This window comes from Cebus imitator, unplaced genomic scaffold, assembly GCF_001604975.1.
Source record: "Cebus imitator isolate Cc_AM_T3 unplaced genomic scaffold, Cebus_imitator-1.0 Scaffold82, whole genome shotgun sequence".
Taxonomy (NCBI): Eukaryota; Metazoa; Chordata; class Mammalia; order Primates; family Cebidae; genus Cebus; species Cebus imitator.
The window spans coordinates 1,312,729-1,321,000 of record NW_016107397.1 but is presented as its reverse complement, the minus strand read 5'-3'; the positions used below and the strand labels follow the sequence as shown (position 1 = coordinate 1,321,000).

The window sequence follows — 8,272 nt, the reverse complement described above, 5'->3', positions numbered from 1 at the left end:
CAGCACTTTGGGAGGCCAAGGAAGGTGGATCATTTGGAGTCTGGGATTCAAGACCAGCCTGGGCAACATAGTGAAACCCTATCTTACTAAAAATACAAAAATTTGCTGGGTGTGGTGGTGCGTGCCTGTAGTCCCAGCTACTCGGGAGGCTGAGGCAGGAGAATCTCTTGAACCCAGGAGGCAGAGGTTGTAGTGAACCGAGATCATACCACTGCACTCCAGCTTGGGCGAAAAAAAGAGACAAAAAAAAAAAAAAAAAAAAAAAAAAAAAAAAAAAAAAAAAAAAAAAAAAAAAAGAATTCAACTCTTGGAGAACAGTCCACAGCTGACAGCACCACAGTCTGGCCACCACATTATTCTAGGTTAGCCTTAAAACTGATGCATTTCAGGAAAGTATGTGTACAATTCTCTCAGCTGTGTATAGTTGTTACACAAAGGAGATCCAAAAGCCACACCCTCCAGCACTCCAATTAAAGGACAATTCTTAAATATCCCCCTATACAAGTCACCTCTTTATAAGTGAAATAAATAAGCTTTGCACATCAACAGTTTGCTGCACAAGCCATCATAAGGATCAGGTTCCCCGGAGCTTCATTGACAACACGGCCAAGCATCAACCGAGTTGCACATCGACCAGCATCAGAAGTAACAGTTACTGGGCTGGGCACAGTGGCTCATGCCTATAATCCCAGTGTTTTGGGAGGCTGAGGCAGGAGGCTCATTTGAGGCCAGGAGTTCAAGACCACCCTGGGCAACACAGCCAGACCCCACTTCCACAAATAACAATAATAAAGAGAGAGAGAGAAAGAAAAAAAAGAAGGAAAGAAAGCGAGAGAGAGAGGGGTACAGAGAGAGAGAGAGATGGCCAGGCACGGTGGCTCACACCTGTAATCTCAGCACTTTGGGAGGCCAAGGCGGGCAGATCACGAGGTCAGGAGATTGAGACCATCCTGGATAATACGGTGAAACCCCGTCTCTACTAAAAATACAAAAAATTAGCCAGGCATGGTGGCGGGTGCCTGTAGTCCCAGTCCCAGCTACTTGCCAGGCTGAGGCAGGAGAATCACTTGAACCCAGGAGGCGGAGGTTGCCATGAGCCAAGATCATGCCACTGCACTCCAGCCTGGGCAACAGAAAAAGACTCCGTCTCAAAAATGAAGGATTTAAACTTAGAGCAAAAAAGTGGCTTATACAAAAAAAAAAAAAAAAAAAAAAAAAGAGAGAGAGAGAGAGAAACAAACAAACAAACAAATTGACGAATGTGGCTCCAGTGAACCCATCCAGCCGGAGCCACCAACCTGCAAAGAACCATGGTTTGCCCCATGGACTCCACCATCTCTCTCTCTCTCGTATGTACACACACACACACACACACACACACACACACACACAGGCGTGTGCACACTAATCCCAACAAGTATACAACTGATGTAAACGTCTTGCTTGGGGAGGAAAAACTTTTAAGATGTAGAGCTCTAAAACAGTATGACTGCAAATTTAGGCACACTACAAATTTCCCAAATGGTTGTTCGTTCAACCAGAAGGCTATCAGGCAGTAGGAAAATACGCAGTGCAAGGAAACGCTGTTCCTGAGCCGGGCGTGGTGGCGCACGCCTGTCATCCCAGCTACTCAGGAGGCAGAGGCACGAGAATTATTCGAACCCAGGAGGCGGTGGTTGCAGTGAGCCAAGATCGCACCACTGCACTCCAGCCTGGGTGACAGAGTGAGACCCTGTCTTAAAAAAAAAAAAAAAAAAAAAAAAAAGGGAAGGAAAGAAAACACTGTTCTGAGCTAGTCACACAGCCCTGACCTTTTAAAACACCTTCCCATCTCTTCACATGGTTCCTAAGACTATTCCAGACAAGTGCCACCACGCAACCTCAGCCTCATGCAACCTATACCCTACACGCCCCCAAAGCTTGGGTGGACCCAGAGAACTCCTAGCAATCCGCCAAGACCCGACCCAAACATCACCTCTTCCATGTAGTCCCGTTGTGGAAACAAACACCAGGCTGAGTACCAATAAACACCTTACCCAATCACCTCAAGAATGAATGGAACGTACCATGCCATTCTTGTTGATTCTTACGTTTGCTTCCTTCCCTGTGAGAGGTCTCAAGTGCCCAAACCAGAAACTACACAGATCCTGAGGCCAAATGTGTGTTTTTTTCTGTATCACAACACAGGTATCCAAATACTGCCAAGAAGAGGAAGCAGGACCCACTGTTGACAGGGTAACACCTCCTGAGCTGTCCCAGAGGCAGGTGGAGTGGGGATTCTGTCTCTGACTTCACGGACAAAGAAACTAAGGCTTGGTGTAGGCCAGTGGCCGGCGCAAGCAGGTAAGTGACCTCTGACTCAGGTGCTTCTCCCACCTGCGCGGTGGGTCCAAATTTCTGCTTAATGCCAGATGACAGAACAGCACAGCAAAACAAGTTGCTATTATTATTATTTTTTTTTTTTTTGAGGCAGAGTCTCACTCTGTCACCCAGGCTGGAGTGCAGAGGCGTGATCTTGGCTCACTGCGACCTCCACCTCCCGGGTTCAAGCAATTCTCCTGCCTCAGCCTCCCGAGTACCTGGAATTACAGGTATGCACCACCACACCTGGCTAATTTTTGTATTTTTAGTAGAGACAGGGTTTCATCATTTTGGCCAGGCTGGTCTCGAACTCCTGACCTCAAGTGATCTGCCCACCTCAGCCTCCCAAAATGTTGAGATTAAAGGTGTGAGCCACTGCAATTTGTATCTGTGTGTATGCGGTTTTTATTTTTTTTTTGAGAAACAGGGATTCGCCGTGTTGCCCAGGCTGGTTTCAAACTCCTGGACTCAGTGGGGATTGCGGGCATGAGCCACTGTACCCGGCCTAGAATTGTCATTTTAAAGTCTTTTAAGGCTATAACCACCTGGGAGGCTGTGTGCTAATGAGCACAAAATCTTTGGACAGGTAGTGGTTACCTGTAATCTCAGCTACTCGGGAGGCTGAGGCAGGAGAATCACTTGAACCCAGGAGGTGGAGGCTGCAGTGAGCCAACAGTGCTCCCACCTGGGAAACCAAGCGAACTCAGTCTCAAAAACAGGAAATTGTAATTTCTCTACTTCACTTTTTCCTAACTCTAGTTTGTAGGTGAGTCTGACATATAACAAAAAGTTAAATTCCTAAGTGCTCAACTGAGGCCGCACACAGTGCTCCTGCTAGACCCTGACCTCTGTTTCTCCCAATCCACTCTTCTGCTCCTCCCCAAAGCACAAGGACGCTGAGGCTCTTTCAGGAGCGGCCAACCTCTCTGGAACCATGAAAGGTCCCATAACTTCATGAACTTCCATCAGAAAAAATAAATAAATAAATAAGAAATAAGAAAGCCAAGCATGGTGGCTCACACCTGTAATCTGAGCACTTTAGGAGGCCAAAGCAGGAGGATCACTTGAGACCAGGAGTTCGAGACCAGCCTGGGAAACATGGCAAAACCAAATCTCTACAAAAACATTTAAAAAATTAGCTGGGTGTGGTGGTGCGTGCCCGTACTCCCAGCTTCTTTGGAGGCTAAGGAGGGAGGATTGCTTGAATCCTGGAGGTTGAGGCTGCAGTGAGCTATGATCGTGCCACTGCACTCCAGCCTGCACCACAGAATGAGACCTGTCTCAAAAAAAATAATTCCTTAAAAGCTTAATTATTTTTAACTTGAAAAGTTCCATGGGCTTCACAAGTAAACGTTCCGGATTTGCTAACAGGTTTGATTTCAGTTGGTCTGCCTCCTAAGTATACACAGACTTACCCAATGCAGATCCTGATTTTCAAGGGGTAAAGGGTGGATTAACACAGAGTCAACCAACAGCAGGTCCTAAGATTCAAGTTTGTCAGGCAGCAAACTTGAAGGATTCTGTGAGATTTACAAACTCCTACTACCCAGGATGATGAACACCTGATTTACACTGGCTGCGGTCAATGCTGCTATTTTCAGGAATATCGCTGGGTTGTTTCATTTCAAATCTACCTATTATTTTTTCAAGTGCTAGACCTGAAGAATTTTGGAGAATTAAGACGACTCCTAAGTGTCCACACCACCACACAACTGGAAGCTAACATTCCATTCTCTGAAATGATGTTGCACAAATACTTTTTATAATAAGCTATCTGCTCAGAGAAACAGTTTCCAACATTAGATGGTATGAAGGTCCGAAGTAGCTCAAAAACCAGGAAAATAAGAACTTCGAAGACAGCCCTCCTCCCCCAAAAAAAAGGAAGTGGACCCTTCTGGGTTTCCTAGTTTACTAACTGGGACTTTGGGGCTTTTCTCCTGACCAAGCCAACTCCATAACCACTCAAGAGGGAATTCTTATTAAGAGGTTAATCAATCAATGCCTTCTCCATAAAACAAGACCTGAGGAATTACAGCAGTCAACAACGGTGGGGACACTGGATTCCAGAGGGTTCCATAAACGCTCTGCTTACCAGGAAGACTAAAGTTCTCTATGCCACTCTCTGGGACCCTGTCTTGATCCTCAGAATCTCAACCCTGTGGGGAGAGCAGGGTGCTGTCTTACTACCCGACCCACTGATCAGAAAACGAGCTCAGGCCGGTATCGTGCTATTACAGTTAGCCAAGACTCAAAGCCAGGGCACCCAGTCCAGTCCTGTCTCTGTGCTGGCATCATTCTCCAGCTTGGCCAAGCTCAGAGGCAAGGCAAGACTGCAGCTTTAAGGGCTTAAGAAAGGAGACAGTCACTTTCATTGAAACAGCCCCAAACTCCTTGACTGGTCACCAGTTTACACAAGAGTAACTCGCTTTAAAACAACACGCAGAAAGTTGAGGTCAAGCTCACTGAAACCCCTGGAGCCCAGGCGACCTCGAACTCTTACCCAATTGCTCCCACCAGCCAAGGGTGTTTCAGCTCCCCAGGAGAGCCGGGAAAGGTGTGTTGCGGGGGCCGCCGAGACACCTGCCTGAGAGGGGGACTACACTCAGGGAGAAATGCATGCCGGGCTGGGGGGGCTCGGTTCAGCCCACCTGATACTGCAGGGTCAGATTTGGCTCCCATTGGCACGCACCGAGCGCCTCTCACGTTAAGTGCCCCCGGAATTCTCTGCCTCCCGAGGCCCATCGTACAGATGAGGAAACTGAGGCACGGAGACTTACAAGTGGCTTAGCCCGTGGGGGGCGGCGGTGCGGGGACTGGACCCCGAGCCCCGATCCTCAGCCGAGGCCCTGCCAGGCTCCCTAGGCCCAGGCTGTGGAAAAGTCGATCCTCAGGCCGCCGCAGGTCAGTTCTAGGGGAAGGGTGACGCGGAGGGCCGGGGTGGAAGCCATGCCTTCCGCCCGAGAGTCGGGCGAGACGCGCAGCGCCCCAGCCAGAGAACCCACCCCGACGCGGAGAGCCGGGCGGCCGCGGCGAACTGAGGCGCCCGGCAACCCCGAACCCCGGGGCCCGACCTCACCCACCCGGCTGTCAGCGCGAAGGCTCGAACTCACCGCTGGCAGCCCGTCAGCTCTCTGCGGGCCCCTGGGCAGGACGCAGGCCCGCGCCACTGAGGCGCTACCACCGCCCGTGCCGGCCGCGGGGGTGGAGGCGTGGCCATAGGGCCGCCGCCCCGCCCACTCAAGCCTTGCGCACTACAGTGGCCCCGCGCTCCTCCCCTTCAGCGAATCCGCGCTCTTGGTACGGCCCGTCTGGCCACTCCCCCTCGCGGCTGGGCTGGATTACCCCGCGGAGAAACCAAAGTGAGTCGTTCTGGGGGTGGTTGAGTCGCCTGGCGGCAGCCGCTACAACCATAACTTCTCCAGCTCCGACCCTGCGGTTCACCGGGCCGGCTGCCCACCCTCCTGGGGGTCACTGCAGGGCCGTAGCTGTGCGCCGGCCGGTCTGGCCTCCTTGGGGCCACCGCTCGCTTGTGATCGCCCCATTGTCCCTTCCACGACCCTCAGTTTCCTCACCTGAAGAGGGCGAGGCTGCAGGCCCGGGTCGTGTCCCTGGGTTCCCTCCATCCAATCTGACTGCGGAGGGCGCGTGTTTGGTTTTAGAGACAGGGTCTCGCTCTGACGCCCGGGCTGGAGTGCAGTGGTGCAATCACAGCTCACTGCAGCCTTCAACTCCTGGGGTTTAGGCGATTCTACCACTTAAGCCTCCCAGTACCGGGGACTACTCGCGCACGCCACCACACCTAGCTATTTTATTTTATTTTAATTTTTGCAGAGATGCGGTCTCGCTATGATGCCCAGGCTGGTTTCGAACTGGCCTCAAGCGATCCTCCCTCCTCGGCCTCTCAAAATGCTGGGATTACAGGCGTGAGGCCCCGCACCCTGCCTAGAGCTCGAATTTGAAGGCTGGCCAGTTGAGGGTGGGAAGTGACCAAGCAGGAGGCCGGGTACGGTGGCTCATGCCTGTAATCCCAGCACTTTGGGAGGCCGAGGCTGATGGATCACCTGAGGTCAGGAGTTTGAGACCAGCCTGGCCAACATGGCAGAACCCCGTCTCTACTAAAAATACAAAAATTCGCCGGGCATGGTGGCAGGTGCCTGTAATCCCAGCTACTTGGTAGGCTGAGGCAGGAGACTCCCTTGAATCCAGGAGGCAGAGGTTGCAGTGAGCCGAGATTGCACCACTGCACTCCAGCGTGGTGGACAGAGCGAGACTCTGTCTCAGAAAATATATATATGATATTTTTATATATTGTGTATTTTATATATAACAAATATATAAATATAGCATATTTATATATTATACAAATATGTTCTATAATAATATATATATTATTTATTTTTGAGACGGAATCTCCCTTTGTCACCCAGGCTGGAGTGCAGCCTCCACCTCCTAGGCTAATGTGATCCTCCCGCCTCAGCCTCCCTCACAGCTGGAATTACAGACATGTGGCATCACCCTGGCTAATTTTTTTTTATTTTTATTTTTCACTTTAAAGAAAGTTAATTGAAATTTTTTTGTAGACATGGTGTTTTGCCATGTTTCTCAGGCTGCTCTCAAACTCCTGGCCTCAAGCCGTCCTCACACCTTGGCTTCCCAAAGTGCCGGGATTACAAGTGTGAGCACTGCATCCAGCCTAATTTTTTAATTTACTGTGGAGACAAGGTCTCACTATGTTGCCCAGGCTGGTCTCGAACTCCTGGCCTCAAGTGATCCCTTGCCTCGGCCTCCCAAAGTGCAAGGATTACAGATGTGAGCCACCATTCCCATCCACTCTTCGTCTTTAAAATATTGTGAAAATAGCAAAATCCTATATAAAGATATTATCACCATGGTCCAGGTACCAGGCTTCCTATGTCCAGAAACCAGTCCCTCCAACAGATTGGATGAATGCAGTAGTCCTCAGGGTGGGGTACAATACCTGTCCAGCTAAGGGATTGAACAGGTAATTCCCACATTCGCCCCTGGAGAGAGCTGCGGAAAAATTCATCACCCAGCTCTCTGATACTCTGTGCCATCTTTTCTACCCTCTGTTGGATATCTCCCCTGGCTGTCCCAGTGACACTCCAAATTTGAACTCTGACTCCATGCCCCCTGCTTTTTTGTGAAACCAGAACTCCTAAAACACTGAGTCTTCTCTCTCTGCTAATCATATCATAGCATCACTAAGGAAACATCAGGAAACAGGCATTTTATCTCTTTGGGCTTTTCCCATTGAACCACTAACCAGGTCCTGTGAATTCTATCTTCAGGACTTCCTCTTATCTTTTCTGCTGTCCCTGCTTTGAGATGCAGTCTCACTGTGTCAGCCGGCGTGCAGTGGCACGATCTGGGCTTACGGCAACCTCTGCCTCCTGAGTTCAAGTGATTCTCCTGCCTCAGCCTCCCAAGTAGCTGGGATTACAGTTGTGAGCCACTGCACCCAGCTAATTTTTGTATTTTTAATAGAGACAGGGTTTCACCATGTTGGCCAGGCTGGTCTGGAACTCCTGACCTCAGGTGATCCATCTGCCTCGGCCTCCCAAAGTGCTGGGATTACAGGTGTGAGCCACCATGCCCAGCTGGCTTCCTGACTATGTCCACCTCTGGTTTCTGCTACACCTACTGGCAAGGAAGCTTCTCTTTTTTTAGACAGGGTCTCACTCTGTCACCCCAGGCTGGAGTGCAGTGACACAATCTAGGCTGACTGTAACCTCCATCTCCTGGGTTCAAGCAATTCTCCTGTCTCAGCCTCCTGAGTAGCTGGAAATATAGGTGCACACCACCATACCTGGCTAGTTTTTATATTTTTAGTAAAGACAGGGTTTCACCATGTTTACCAGGCTGATCTTCAACTCTTTTTTTTTTTTTTTTT

At 50.0% G+C, this 8,272-nt stretch overlaps 1 protein-coding gene across 6 annotated transcripts in view; it reads right to left on the bottom strand.

Moving 5' to 3' along the window:
- The window catches only part of LOC108307919 (NADPH--cytochrome P450 reductase), a 103,078-nt gene that overhangs the window by 59,094 nt on the left and 35,712 nt on the right, over positions 1-8,272 (bottom strand). The window contains exon 1 of one of the 6 annotated variants that reach the window (XM_017533452.2): positions 5,472-5,567. The exons of 2 other annotated variants lie outside the window; for them this stretch is intronic. The gene's annotated coding sequence lies outside the window, so the exon portion shown is untranslated. 3 more of the 6 variants (XM_017533453.2, XM_017533454.2, XM_037740262.1) reach the window with 3 other exon arrangements.